Source organism: Petaurus breviceps, unplaced genomic scaffold (assembly GCF_028583685.1).
Source record: "Petaurus breviceps papuanus isolate PSGF00001 unplaced genomic scaffold, PetGlider_PUasm1.0 178, whole genome shotgun sequence".
Taxonomy (NCBI): domain Eukaryota; kingdom Metazoa; phylum Chordata; class Mammalia; order Diprotodontia; family Petauridae; genus Petaurus; species Petaurus breviceps.
In genome coordinates, this window is record NW_027185777.1 from 11,774,885 (window position 1) to 11,789,872 (window position 14,988).

The 14,988-nt window shown below is 34.4% G+C and overlaps 1 protein-coding gene across 2 annotated transcripts in view; it reads left to right on the forward strand.

Moving 5' to 3' along the window:
- The window catches only part of PLXDC2 (plexin domain containing 2), a 503,758-nt gene that overhangs the window by 214,582 nt on the left and 274,188 nt on the right, over nucleotides 1–14,988 (forward strand). The window lies entirely within an intron of this gene.

A 14,988-nucleotide genomic window follows, 5' to 3' on the forward strand; every position in this document is an offset into this window, starting at 1 on the left:
TGGCTGATGCATTCCAAAAATGAAATGAAATTCCACTATTAGAACTGTTTTTAAGTGAAAAATTGTGGAATATCATGACCCATTTTGTTATTTGTAGCAGCACCTATTATACCTCTTTGTGATTTCCAGCAGCAGTGCCACTCCACAGAAAACAATTACTATTATGGTTTCAAGTATTTTTGGAGGCCTCAGAGGCTATCACCATAGTCCCCTCCTGCTCATATTTTTCTTTCCTCCCTCTTCTTTTTTTGTTCCATATTTTAATATTGATGTAGACCAGAACGTATGAGTACTGGAATTGGAGTTTGAAAGACCTCAGTATAAATCCTGCCTCATTCACTTGCCAGATGTGTGACTGAGCAACTTATTTGACCTCTCTCAGTTTCCACATCTGTAAAAGAGGGATCAGCACCTAACTCACAAGGTTATGAGACACATATTATGTGATACATGGCAAATGATCTGCAAACCTTAATCTACCATATAAATGTTGAATATTAATTTTACAACAGAGCAAATGTGAGAGTTTAAAAAAAGAAAATGTCATTACTGAAAGAAACCCATTTCCCCACTCTTTAATTATCTCTAAAACCTTGTATTCCTTTAATTATTTTTTAAAAACTATTTTTCTACACTTAATATTTAAAGATTTTCTTATGGAGAGGAAATAAAAATATACTAGATATGCTATATATATATATATATATATATATATATACTTGATTAAAATGTACTAGAAGAGAAAAAGAAGATTGTGCTCAAAATTATAAATCTCCATTATGTACAACTTTAATTCAAAAATATATGATAAATTCAACATGTAACTTTTAAAGCTGTCATATTCTAGGTGGTGCAGGTGATAAAACACTAGATCTGGAGTCAGGAAGATGAGTCTTCCTGATTTTGAATCGGTCCTTGGACATTTTCTAGCTAAGTGATCCTGGGCAAGTCACTTAATTGTGTTTGTCTCAGTTTCCTCATTTGTAAAATAAGCAGGAGAAAAAAATGGTAAAGTGTTCCAGTATCTTTGCCAGGAAAACCTCAAATAGCATAAGGAAGAGTCAGAAAAGATTGAAAGAACCAACCTCAAAATCTTTGTCTTGGATTCTTTCTAGACTTTTTCTTTTCTCCTCTACATTTCAAATATTCATCAAATATCTTCTTTTTCTTTTTTGCCTGCTTTTCTCTGTCCTCCCCACTCCCAACTCCCAAGCTGGAAAAATATATATAAAAAATTAATCCCACTATGCAGAGTCAAGCAAAGCAAATTTCCAAACTGTCTGATTCTAAAAATATATGACTTATTCTGGATCTCGAATCTATCATTTCTTTCAGGAGGTAGGTAGCATAATTTATCATTGTTTCTCTGGAATCATAGTTTGTCTTTGCACACATCAGTGCTTAGTGCAAAAATTTTGCAAGGGTTATTATTTTTATTTTAACAATGTCATTTTATTTTTTTTTCTGGTTCTGTTCAATTCATTCTGCATTAGTTCACACAATTCTCCACAGGTTTCTCTGAAACTCTTTCATCATTTTCTATGATGCAATAATATTCAGTTATCTATTTGAAAACATAACTTATTTAGCTGTTTATCATTTGGTCATGACTCTCTTTGTTTTCAATTCTTTACTATTACAAAAATTTGTATGTATTTGTACATATTAGTCTTTTTATTTTTTTTAAATCTCTATGGAGCATAAACCCAATAGTGGTTTCATTGGTAGAAATGACATTTGAAATTTAATATTGTTCTTCTTCCTTACCTGATCAACAAGGGATTATGTGCATTAGATAGCTCTAGTCCCTAGTCCCTCAAACATTAATGACTAAGTAATATCCCATTTCCAAGGTTCTGTACAACAATTATTACCTCTTTTGGAGAATAAAGAAGTGAATTACTAAGAACCTTAATAGTAATCCATCAGGCAAGTAGATCCACTAGCTTGACCTAAAAGTCTGAAGACACTCCCAAATAAATGAACATAGCAAACTGATCTCCCAAACTATTCTGGATACATTCCCCTAGATAGCCTTGTTAATGTCTTAAGGATTTATACCTTTAACCCACAAATTACTACTGTGCTGTTGAGTTTTGTGCTGTATTTTATTACATGGGTACACCCATTTGTCCCTGGCCTTTTTGATTGATTGTGGTGCCCTGATAAACAAACCCGTCTTTTCCCCGTTTCCCCTTCTGTGTAATCAGTCGACTAATCCTATGTTCCTGCTGCCAGGAGACAGCACTGAAGAAGATGACAGCTTGCCACCTGGACAAGGCTAGGACAGCAATTGGTTAATGATTTTGTACTTAGAAAAGCTTAAGGCTGATATAGATTGATATGAAGACTAGAAGTTAAATGAAAATGTGAAATAATAGCTAAGAAATGGACTTTTGTCTTCCCAAAATTTGAAGGGCAGTAAATTCTCTAAAAGTGTGAATTTAAACAAATCACTACATTCTACAGAATTAATCAAAAGTCTACTATACATAATAATAGCTTAATTCCATTACATTTGACAGTGAGTGAATTCATAGCATCTTTGCACATACTTGAAAATACATTTTAGACAGTACTAAAGTTATAACAAATGTTGACTATTACCCTTATGGGCTTATGAACATACTGCAGTACATATGATCAAATTTAGAGTAAATGTCAGAAGAAGTAAGTCACTTTTAGTGTAGGAGCCCAGGGGCTTTGAGGTTTTCTTATACTGCATATGACTGCATACACTTGAACTTGTATGCCCTTCAAAATATAGGGGAATTAAGCTCATTCTTTTTCATGACAAGCTTGTAGAGAAATTTCTAGGACAAAATGACTAACTCAAATTAAGAGGAAAGAATTTGTGACTTAATGTTTCTGCCCTCAGCTTCTCTAGGACTTATCAGGGCATCTCCTTCATATTTATAAACCTGGAAACTAAGAATGGATATGAAACCAATTTTGCTAAAGACCTGTTATGACCTTTATGTTATTCTGATGGTCTTTTTGCTAATTGAATATGATAATATCCTTGCTATATCCTCTATCACTGAAGAACTCAAAACATTTTAAACATTATATCTTAATCTACCAAAAATCCCTGTGAGTCAATATACAAAGATGGATGCTATTATTATGGCAGCTCCACCATAATGTAACCTAAGACTATATTTATTAAAGTCACATAACTAATTAATGACTATAGTTGTAATAGAATCTAGGTCTGACTGCCAGACTTAGTCTAACCACTGTATCATATTACCATATTTGTGTGTGTGTGTGTGTGTGTGTGTCTTTTAAAAATAGTTGCTGCTTTGTATACTAAGTAAATAATTTTGTCCAGGATGGTTGACACAGAGACAAATCTAGTTTGTTTCTATTTTAGTTATTCTATTTTAATATCTATAACAAAAGTAAATTGTAATTATTGATAGCTCAAGAAAATCTAACTATATTAGACAGGTAATAGTACTGTCCCAAAGTTGGTAAAATCAAATCATTCTCCTTTCTTTCCCTTCTTTCTCATTTCCTGTTCTTGTGCTTGAGATCATCTTCCATTTAACTCATAGCATTCTTATCTTATATCAAAGCACATCTTGGATTCTATTTCCACTGTGAAAACTTCCCTGGTGCCATTCATATTAGAAGTCACTCCATTTTCAAATGATTATTTAATTACTTATTCGTGTATGTGTTGTATTTTTCCAGTAAAATTTAAACTCCTTGAGGTCAGAGGTCAGGACTATTTTATTTTTCTTTATTCTGTGCCTAATAGTACCTTATAATCCAATAAGCACTGACACATTTTCATTGAATTTTGTTGACTCAATGTGAATATTTATTACTGATCACCATAGTCATAAATGGTCAATTAAAATAGTCTTTTTGCTAAGTTGGAAGCAAAAATTCATTGATTTTAATATTCCTTCATTATTTTATAAAAGCCATAATTACTTATAAATTTTGAAATGACTTAAGATTAGAGTACTGACCTGACATACCAAAGTCATCATAGTAGGAAACATGAGAAACACTAATCTAGTGGTAGAAAATGATAGAAGTAAAAAGAAAAATAAACATATGTTATGTGAAGCATAGAAACCAAAAATGCTACAAAAAGTTTGGTGTTAGCCTACTATTTTGTAAACTCTTCAGTGAAACAATTTTTCTTCTTGAATATTTCAACATTTGCAATTATTAATATGTGAGATTTCAACACAATCAAATCCATTTGTCAGGATAGAGAAAATGTTTACAGAGACGATGGGTGATATTTTCACAGGATGTGTTAATGACATGGGAACATCATAATATAAACAATGACATTTCTCTAAGTAGTCATTTTTAGTTCTCAAATATTGGATAATTTTAGATTTCCTGGAAAATAAGATTGTGTCAGAATGATTTGAACCAACATAAAATATTTCCAACTAAAATCCAATAGAAATGTCCCTTATTTTCTATGTATCTTTCTCAGGAAAAAAAATGATTAGGATCGTGGATTTAGGATTGAAAAGGACTTCCTACAGTGTCTAATGCAATGCTCTCATTTTAAAGATGAATAAGTATGACACAGAGTAGTTAAATGATTTTTTTAGGTCACACAGGTAATAAATAGCAGTCAGGATTTGAACCCAAATGCTCTGATTTACTTTTACTACAAACCAGTGTTTTTGCATTTTTCATCCTTTCAAGAGGTTAAATAACTTATCTACTTTCATGTATTTAATATGTTTTTGCAATAAGATTCAAACCCAGGCCTGATTGTAGGCCCAACATTTTATGCTTTGTTTCACTTTGCTTTTCACATAGAATGCCCATATAGAAAAACTTGAACCAAAGAATTCACTTATTTTCAGCTTCTGGACTTCTTCCTAAATGTCTTATTATGTGAATTTGTTTTTTCTTCTTCAGGAGAAGCTATCATGTCAGGAGTTAATAAGAGAAGGGAGTTCCTGGGAAGCCTAGGATAAGTCAACATGCAATTGACCTGAATGAGTCAATTACCAATGGTAATAGCTGATGTGAGGTTAGACTCTGGTGTGATGCTGGTGCTTGATCTCTTTCTGTCTCTGTTCTCAAAGGTCAACAAATAATAAGGGAAGAAGATAACATCTAATCTTGTTGTGAAGAATCCCCATAACGGAATAATATTCATGACCAGTTCACCTGGTCTCTAAATTATTCTGGGAATGAGAAGAATGTTACCTTACATTACATTTCCATTTTGGAATAACTCATCTTGGAAAGATTTTCCCTGTATTAGATTAACGTTTGGTTTTTCCATGTCTTTCCTTTAAACCAAGTAAGCCCGTTTTCTTCAATATAGAATCCTTCATTTTTCTTTAAGTTAGTCATCTTGTTTCCTTCAGGTTATCTTTCCACCACTCCCACCCTCCCTGCACCTGCTTCCTGAAGGTTAATTAGTCACTAGCCATTCCTTCAATAAAAGGCTGGTCCTCAAGTGACATTGTTTCTTTTACTATTCTTGTGACTCTTTTAAATGCAGTGGTTTTCTCCAGATTCCATGCATCCAGTAGGGTATTTACACTGGTAGGTTCCCAATAAGCTTTGGTTCAACCACCTTGAAAATTAGTTATCTTTTAAAAGTGTGGTTTTTTTTCTTAATCTGTGGTTTAGGACTCTAGAACATCATTTGATATGGGAATTACTGTTGGCTCATAAAATTTGGGGATGTTTATTTATTGAGCTAAGACCTATCTAAACCGTGATGTCAGGGTTCTTTCACATTATATTCATTCTGGTCCCTATCTATACATAGCTATACTGTTCCCTGAGAGTGTAGGTTAAAGACTCCCATACAATGACTAATGTTTGTCTGAATCCAGTCCCATGATCTCCCATATGGAAACCTCATAGTTTCTGTCAGGAAACTGACATGATTTTATGGATACTTCAGAGATCTGGATCAAGAAGAAAAGGAAGTAAAGTTTACTAAACCTCCTATAGTTTATTGTTCTACTCCCCTCCAGCACTGGAAATCATACATTGAAAGCATAAACGAAGGCACCCCTGCAGTCTCTCCCTCTAGAAGGATGCTGCTTTCCAGAAGTTCCCCTAAAGCAGGGCCAGCCAGATCTCATTTCTCTTAAAAGTTTCTTCTACTGTCTTCCCTTCCTGGTACCTCCTTTAATCCCCAGCCCACTCTGTTCATCTTCCTTTTATGTTATATTCTCCATTTAGAATGTAAACTCCTTGAGAAAAGGAGCTTATTTCTATTAGTATTTGCTAGTATTCTATTAGTATAGTGTTATATCTGGCACTTAGAACAAATGTTTGTTGACTGCCTGACTGGTGATCAACTTATAATCCTAATTGTATTCAATACATTCATATAAGAGTATTCATGAAGTTTTCTAATAAGGCAAAATCGGCTTTGATATATGTGTATATATATGTATATATATGCAGATATGTCATCATATGTATATATAGTTTCTGTAAGGAAGATGGCATGATTTTAAAATGATACACATTCTTATGCCTTTGCTCTTTCCTTCTCTGTAGGTTTTTTTTTATTTTTTTAACAACTGAATTACTTTATCATGCAAAAAGTCATGTGGACTAATTCTGACCCAGGGCTGGAAGGATTTATCTGTTGATGGTCTCCCTTATATGGGCCTTATAATAAAGGTTAAATATACTTCAAAAGTACAGGGAATGAAGAAGCAGAGGGATTTAGCAGATTAGGACAACAACTTAGGAATTTCATACAATCCTCAGGATAGGAGAAAAGATCAATTTAATTCTATGAATTAATTTTTTAATGAATGTTGTTGCAGTTAATCCAAGGAATTTTTTTTTTTTGTTTAACAGTATTCTTCTTGAAGGATGAACCCTTTAAGAATTTTCTCTAAGATGGTTTTATCAGGGAATATTGAAGAAGTTTCAATGAGAAATGTAAATTTGAAGTATTAAGATAAGGTAATTTTTGGTCAGCTTGACACAAAAATCTCTCCTAAGCCTCTTTTTCCCCTTCTTTTGATTGAAGATAAAGCCAGATCTTGTATCATGGGCACACTTCCTGAACTGCAGCCTCCTCTTGGATTGATCTTTTATTTAATTTTATTAAGGTCATTTAGTGTCATCAGATTTCCATTTATCTGTTTCAACATCATAGAGAAGCTTTGTGAATTAAACTATAAAAAAATAATGATAATAAATAGCAAGCATTTATATAGTGCTTTAACTTTTGCAAAACATTTTACACACCTCATCATATTCTCACAACAAACTTGAGAGGTAGGAATATAACTGCCCCCATTTTAGACATAAGGAAACTAAGACATTCATTGATTTTTTTTTAATTGCCCAGAGTCACATAGTTAGTAATTGTCTGAGTCTGGATTTGAAATTGAGTCTTCTTTACCTCCAAGTCTAGCATTCTATCCACTGAGTGAATCTGGATTCTTTTGTTCTTGTTCTAATGCTCTTTTGGATGTCATGTACTGCTCCAGTAGGGATTATTTGGGGGGAACATGCCTTCTTACCTGTCTGGCTGGTGGAATGGTAGTTTGGTGATGGACCCTCCATCAGAGTTTCAGGGTTCTTAAAGCTGCTTTGTGGACTGTTGTTATTTGCCTTGTTTCTGGAAGGAAATAATAGCCCTTTTCATTGATATGTTTAGGTATGTAGATTCTGAATGCTAGGAATCTCATTAATTAATTATGTTTATATGTACTGACAAAAAAGGTATGGATGAGAATAAATAACTTTATGCTCTGTGCAGTGTGTGTGTAGGTTTTGATCATCCTTATTTTCTCTGAAGGCACCCCTCTGTGTCCTGAAAGGATGACACTAGTCAGTGATTATTGATGTTCACTCATGTCCAACTCTCTGTGACACCCTTTAGGGTTTTATTGGCAAAAATACTAGAGTGGTTTGCCATTTCCTTACTTCTCCAGCTCATTTACTATGAGGAAATTGAGGCAAACAGGTTTATGGGACTTTGCCCAGGGTCACACAGCTAGTAAATGTCTTAGGTGAGATTTGAACTCGGGACTTTCTGATTCCAGGCCTGGAGCTCTCTCCACTGTGCACCCATCTGTACATATATGGCCCTTATATATACACTCTGGAAAGCTGAGTTGTGTTTTTTAAATCCTTTCATAAGATATATATTGTTGACAAATTAAATAAGCTATTTTTTTTTCTGTGATTGGCCTTGGACAATTGTTTTTTCTTGCATGCCAAATTAAAATGAACAAATGGGTAGTGGAATAATATAGGAAAATACAGAGCACAGTACAGAAGGTATTGTGTGTGTATTGTTGTTTCTTCACATGACTGTTTTTTATTCCCATGACTAGATGAACTTTTTTTTCATGACTTTGAAAATAACTTATGGTATCCCTTTATATCTCCTTAAAATTTTTTAGTATTATTTATGACCTAAAAATCACTAGACCATGCTTGATTACAGCATTGCCAAATATATTGTCCTACCTATCAAGGCAACTAACTGTAATTGACTAGGAACTGTAATGAACTCTGTTATAGAAAATTTATGAAAGACTCTGTGTTGTAGTTGTGTCCCTTAGACTTTTTCTAATTCTCCATGATCCTGTTTACTTCATAGCTTTGTGCTTTGAAAAGCTTTGTGTTTTAGTATAAACTTCCTCTATACAGAAGATGATGTTAATCCTTGAAATGTGGCAGAAACCATTATGAACACTGAGATACCATGAGATACCTCCACATGTTGCCCCAATTCAGAGTGGCAGCATTGAGGAGTGGATAGAGAACTGATCTCCGATTCAAGAAGATCTGAATGAAAATTCTGCCTCTGGCATGTATTGACATACATGTGGGCCTGGACAAGTCCCTTAACATCTCATTATCCTCAAGCCATTCCCTAAGATTGGAAGCTGCAGAGCAGGCATTGATCTTAATTGGTATAGCAAACTCTTTACTCCGTTTTTTTTTTTATACCAGCGAAACTATATTGGCAATCATTGTCATCATCACCATTACCGCCACCAATTAATAGCTTATTTGATCTCTCTGACTCTGAGGTAGCTGTTGCAATCTTCATTTTATAGACAAAAAAAAGAACAAAAAGCTTCATTTAAAAGAGATCAAACCTCAAAGGTGATATGGATAAGTTTCTTACTAAGAATTATAATAAATATTTTGGCTACTTCTTTAATAACAGCTATGGGAATAATTGCTCTATTCATTTTCAAGATCATAAAAGTGCCTGGCCATACATTTTCCAGGGAAAATGAATAACATTAAAGATCTCTCCACCTAAACTTTTGTTTTCATTAAGCAGGTTTGGAGCATGGCGGTAAGGGAAATTGAAATTGGGAATGGCAGTAGAAGAGTTGTCAAATTTATGTTTTCTTTTTAAATTTTCAAGATAAAATGTGATTAATGACTAATTGGGATTTCTTTTTTTTTTAAAGCAATTGGGGTTAAGTAACTTGCTCAAGGTTACATGGCCAGGTGTTTCTGGGTGGGTGCTAAGTGTCTGAGCCCGGGATTCGATCCCCAGGTCATCCCGACACTGGAGCCACTGCTCTTACTTGCTGTGCTACCTGGCCTCCCCCTAATTGGGATTTCTAAATTGTGTATAACAGCATCTTTATCCTATTGTAAATAATATACACATATATTGTATAGAATATATTCTATGTATTCTATATAATATAGCATATAATAGCATCTAGCATGAAGGTCTGGAGAACTGTGCTATATAGATGTGAATGGATTATCGCAGATTAATCCCCACCCTTTAAATTTTTTTTTAGTTTTCAAAATTCACTTTTACAAGATTTTGAGTTCTAAATTTCTCCCTCTTCTTCCCTTAGCCCTCCCCAAGGTGGCATGTGATCTGATATAGGCTATACATGTACAATCATATTAAATATTTTTTAACATTAGTTATGTTGTAAAGATGAATCAGAACCCAAGGGAAAAACCTTAAGAAAGAAAAAATTAAAAACGAGAGAATAATAAGCTTTGTTCTGCATTCAGACTCTGCAGTTCTTTCTCTCGATATAGATAGTATTTTCCATCTTTAGTCTTGGAATTGTCTTAGATCTTTGCTGGGAAGAGCTAAATCTATGGAAGCTGGTCATTGAATACTTTGTTGTTACTGTGCATAATGTTTTTCTGGTTCTGCCTACTTCATTCCACACCAGTTCATGCAAGTTTTTTCAGGTTTTTCTGAAATCTGCCTGTTCATCATTTCTTATAGCATAATAGTATTCCATTACATCCTTATACCACAATTTATTCAGTCATTCCCCTATTGATGGATATCTCTTCACAGATTCATTTTCACATGGATAAACTTTTCAGACTGTGTAATGTTAATATGATGCCTTACAGAAAGACATATTATTATTTCTATGCATAAAAAGCTATCATTACTAAATGATTATGTTACCTTTAGAAAAAATTGTTTCAGGTGAACTTTAAGAATGACAAGATATGTAGTGCATGTTGGTTTTAGATTGCTTGAAGCAAATGTTCGAAGTACTATGTGTATTTTATGTTAGGTTGGTAGTTGATGCAAAAATGGAGGTCGAGTGAGGCCAGTCTCCTTCCTGCCTTCCTAAGAGGCAAAACTGGAAACTGATAACTTCTACTCTATTGTGACAAGTCTTCCCATTAAAAAGGATGGCAAAGTGCATTTTGCCCTTCATATTTAACTCAAATTTAATTAAAATGTAACTTTCTGGTTTCAGGTCAATTTTGCTACATAATACTTAGCTTTGACAAACAATTTAAAATTAAGTTCTCTGATGACATCCTTTGTAGCATGCCTTGTATGTAATGTGTGGCAGCCTACTCATTACCACTCCATGTCTCTCCAGTTCCGTTTAGAAGAATCTTAGCTTCGTTTTTCTGGAATTAAAAAAAAATTCTTAGCCATATTATATCACTAGAAAAATTGTGGTGTTAACAAGAGTAATATGAGTTTCTTAGTGAGAGTCGGGTGCTAAAAATTGCCTAGTACAGGATAGTAATAGTAATAATAAATATATAGTTTTAAGCCTTTCACACAGCACTTTCATATACATCATCTCTTTTGGTTCTCCCCAGCATCTCTTTGAGGTGGTCATCAAAATGTTTCTATATCCATTTTAGATAGAGAGCAGAAAAGTAAACATAGATGTGAAATTACTTGTCTAAGATCACAAAATCCTTAGATATTCAGGCCAGGACCCATGCTCTGACATCTTTCAGTTCTAAGTTCAGAATTCTTCCCACTCCCCCATGCTTCCTTCCAATGGGAAGCTACCCAGGGATGAACAAAGTAATTTTCTCCACCCAGAGAATATGATCATTGATTGTGCACAGCAAATTGAATTCTCCACTTTTGAGAGAGATGAAAGGAGAAATGAAAAACAAAAATAGGTCCACTGAAGGATCTTATTATGTAAAATAATGAAAATGTTGCCTGAAGAGAAATGCAGCTAACTATTGGTAAATACGAATGATTTTGATGCTGTTTAGACAATTAGCTTTTTTTAAGTGCTAGCATATATTAGGATTTAAATAAGGACTCCCCCATATACTTTCTCTTCTTTCTAACTACTCTTCTTGTATAGTTATATTTAAAAAAAATTTTTTTTTGCTTTTTGGAGGGGGGAAGTCAGGGCAATTGGGGTTAAGTGACTTGCCCAAGGTCACATGGCCAGTAAGTGTTAAGTGTCTGAGGCCTGATTTGAACTCAGGTCCTCCTGACTCCAGGGCCAATGCTCTATTCACTGTGCCACCTAGCCACCCTTATAGTTATATTTATATTGTTAAGCTTCTTTCTGGAGGCTCCCAAAATTTTATGTTAGGGCAAAGTGCTTCCTTAATTACCCAGGACCCTTGAAGGGTCTGGGAGGCTCCAGCAAAGAAGCTGTGTAGTATAATTCTGGGCAAGTTTCCGAACACGTTCCCTTTCCCACTGGAAATTTCAGCAAATTGCCTTCGTGAGCTCAACTTTGCCTTACTTAATTTGTTTGTTAGTCAGCTAGTTGGTAAGCCCTAGTCTACGCTTTCACGAAGGAGCATAATAGATTTTAAACAGTCTAGATAAGTATTATTTTCTGATTTTTACAAGTAACTACATTTACTTCATCACCTTTATCCTTCTCCCAACTTCATCATTTTCCTGAATGGCCAGTTTTGTCATTTATTTTATTTTATTTTTTTCTAGGAGGCAAACTACTATCACCATTTAACCTGTTGTAGGAAACCTTGTCCTCCTTTCTCCATTGCTCTAAAATTAAAAAGTAAATTTAAGAACAAATCATTTCTTCCTAAATAAAAAAAATACCACTTTGTGATCGGATTTTGGAAACTATAAAAGGTTAAAAGATAATGCCAGATGAGCTGTTGTGCTTTTGGTGTTTTCTTTTTCTTTTCTTTTGTCCTGTCCAGGTCAGATTAACTAGGATTTGGCTAGATTGTTGGCTTAGAACGGGGCCTGGCCAAAATCTGTTATGCATTAGGATGTCACCCAGAATGGACAATAGCAGCATGTTTAATTGTGTAGGGATATCCAAAAAAATGACTCTTTGGGATGTTTGGCAGCTATCTATCTCCATATAGTCCATCACTGATTAAAATAGGTGGAATCCAGAAATATTTTAACCCCAAATAAAACGTTTGTTTTTATGATTGAAGACATAACAGTAGGACTCTGAGAAGCCATTTCCCTTTGTCAATATCTGTTAGTAGTAAATGGAAAGGATGCCTTATATCATTTTATCTTATTCCTATCATTTATTGTGTGTGATTTTCTTGACTTCTGATTGTGCTGACCAAACAGTTGTGGTAAAGTTTACTTATGACAATTAAGAGCTTTACTCCATTTAATACTAACCCTAACCTTCTATTCTTCCCTAGTTGTTTAAAAATAATCTTACAATAATCTTTTAAAAAATAATTCTTAACTCTTTGTGAATAAATTTGATTGCTACAAATCATGACTCATGACTTGGGATCTTTTAGACAGTGGCCAATAGAACTTCCCTGGCTGATTTCTCACTTTTAAGAAAATGGAGACAATTTTAATGGGGAATAAGGAGAGAGAAGTATTTAATTAGGTCTAACAAAGACATGAGAGCTGTTAGGTGGCTCAGTGAATAGAGTACTGGGCCTAGAATCAGAAAGATCCAAGTTCGAATCCAGCCTCACAATTTACTACCTGTGTGACTCTGGACATGTCACTTAATCCTGTTTGCCTCAGTTTCCTCCTCTCTAAAATGAGCTGGAGAAGGAAGGACAAACCACTCCAGTATATTTGCTGAGAAACCCTCAAATGGGGTCATGAAGGGTAAGAATTAACTGAAATGACTGAACAGCAAACACATGGACTTCCAGAGAAATTTCAAACTTGGTAGAGATGAATGTTCCTTCAAATAAGATGGAATTAGATAACATTTCCTGGGTTCAATTGGGTCATTCCTGAAAACATTCATGGAGTTTTTTAGTTCCAAAGCAAGTATAGAAATGAAGGGGAACTGAAACTGGGTACTGTTTTGCACATCAGAGTAATGCTGATGTTACTTTATGCTCCATTCTCTGTGAAGGTTGCAGGGAAAAATCAAAGGGATGGGTTGATATGTATACTTATGTATGTGTTCATGTTCATGTGCACATCCATGTATGTGCATGGGGATGTGTGTGTACATTGTAGAAGGTCCTAGGGATCCAAAATTAAAAAGAGAGTAGTCTTCACCTTCAGGAATCTATATGTCAATCGCGCAAGTTAATGTAATAAATAAGGGAACTGCCTCAGTTTCCTTTTCTGTAAGACTGGCTTAATAATAGTATTTTAATCCCAGAGTTTTGAGGATAAAGTGAGATATATCATTTTTAAAGTCATTTGAATGTTTTTAAAACTATATAAATGTTAGTTTTCTTTGTTGTTGTTATTGTTGGGGTAGCTAAGTGGTGCAGCAGATAGAAAGATAGACCTGGAGTCAGGAAGACTTGAATTCAAATTTAGTCTCAGGTGGTTACTAGTTGTATGACCCTGTACAATTCAGTTAACTTCTGTCTGCCTCAATTTCCTCATCTGTAAAAGAGGTAGGTAATCATAACACCTGCCTCTTGGGTTTGTTTTAAAATAAAATTAGATAATAATTGTAAAGCACTTAATGCAGTGCTTGGCACATAGTTGTAAATGTTAGCTACTATTGTCATTGTTATTGTTATTATTTTTATTATTATTCCCACTGAAACTGGTATCAGATCAACAAATGAGCTTATTTAAGGTCTGCCAATGGTAACAAGGGTTAATCCACATTCCTTTTCAAGGAGGAAATTAATCCAGTTTTAGATTTCCTAATGCCAGTGGAAAGGAATATTTATGCTAGCAGGCAGCTATGGCATTTAAGGAAACTCAACTACCAGTCAAATTGAAGAAATGCAAAGCCTACTTTGAAACCATGTATATGCCCTGCCAAAATAAAGATGATTTGATTGACCTGATGTGAAAATATTTTTACGTGAATCTGTTTTACTGATTCATCAATTCCTTCAAAATCATTGGAACCTTAGGTTTAAGCAGATAAAGCCTGTATTTACCAACGTCCTGAGTTAGAATTCCCAAAGCTTCAACTAGTTCCTTCCTAAGAATTACAAATTGTCATTAGAATTGTCCAGCAGAAAATTTCTTGAATTTCCATTTGCATAATGTTCTGCAGTACTTGTGTATGGAATGAATAATGATTATGCTCATAGGCTACTTAATGAGCTTTAAAATTATGCTGATGTCTGAAAATTAGGCAACCTATTCATGGATTTTTTGAAGTCACTAACTACATCCTGACATTTTGATGAAATGTTGGTGTTAACTGTAAATAACATGAGAGTGTTTTTTTTTTTTTAAGCAATCAGGGTTAAGTAACTTGCTCAAGGTTACATGGCCAGTTATTTCTGGGTGTGGTGCTGAGTGTCTGAGCCCGGGATTCGATCTCCAGGTCATCCCAACACTGGAGCCGGTGCTCTTACTCGCTGTGCTAC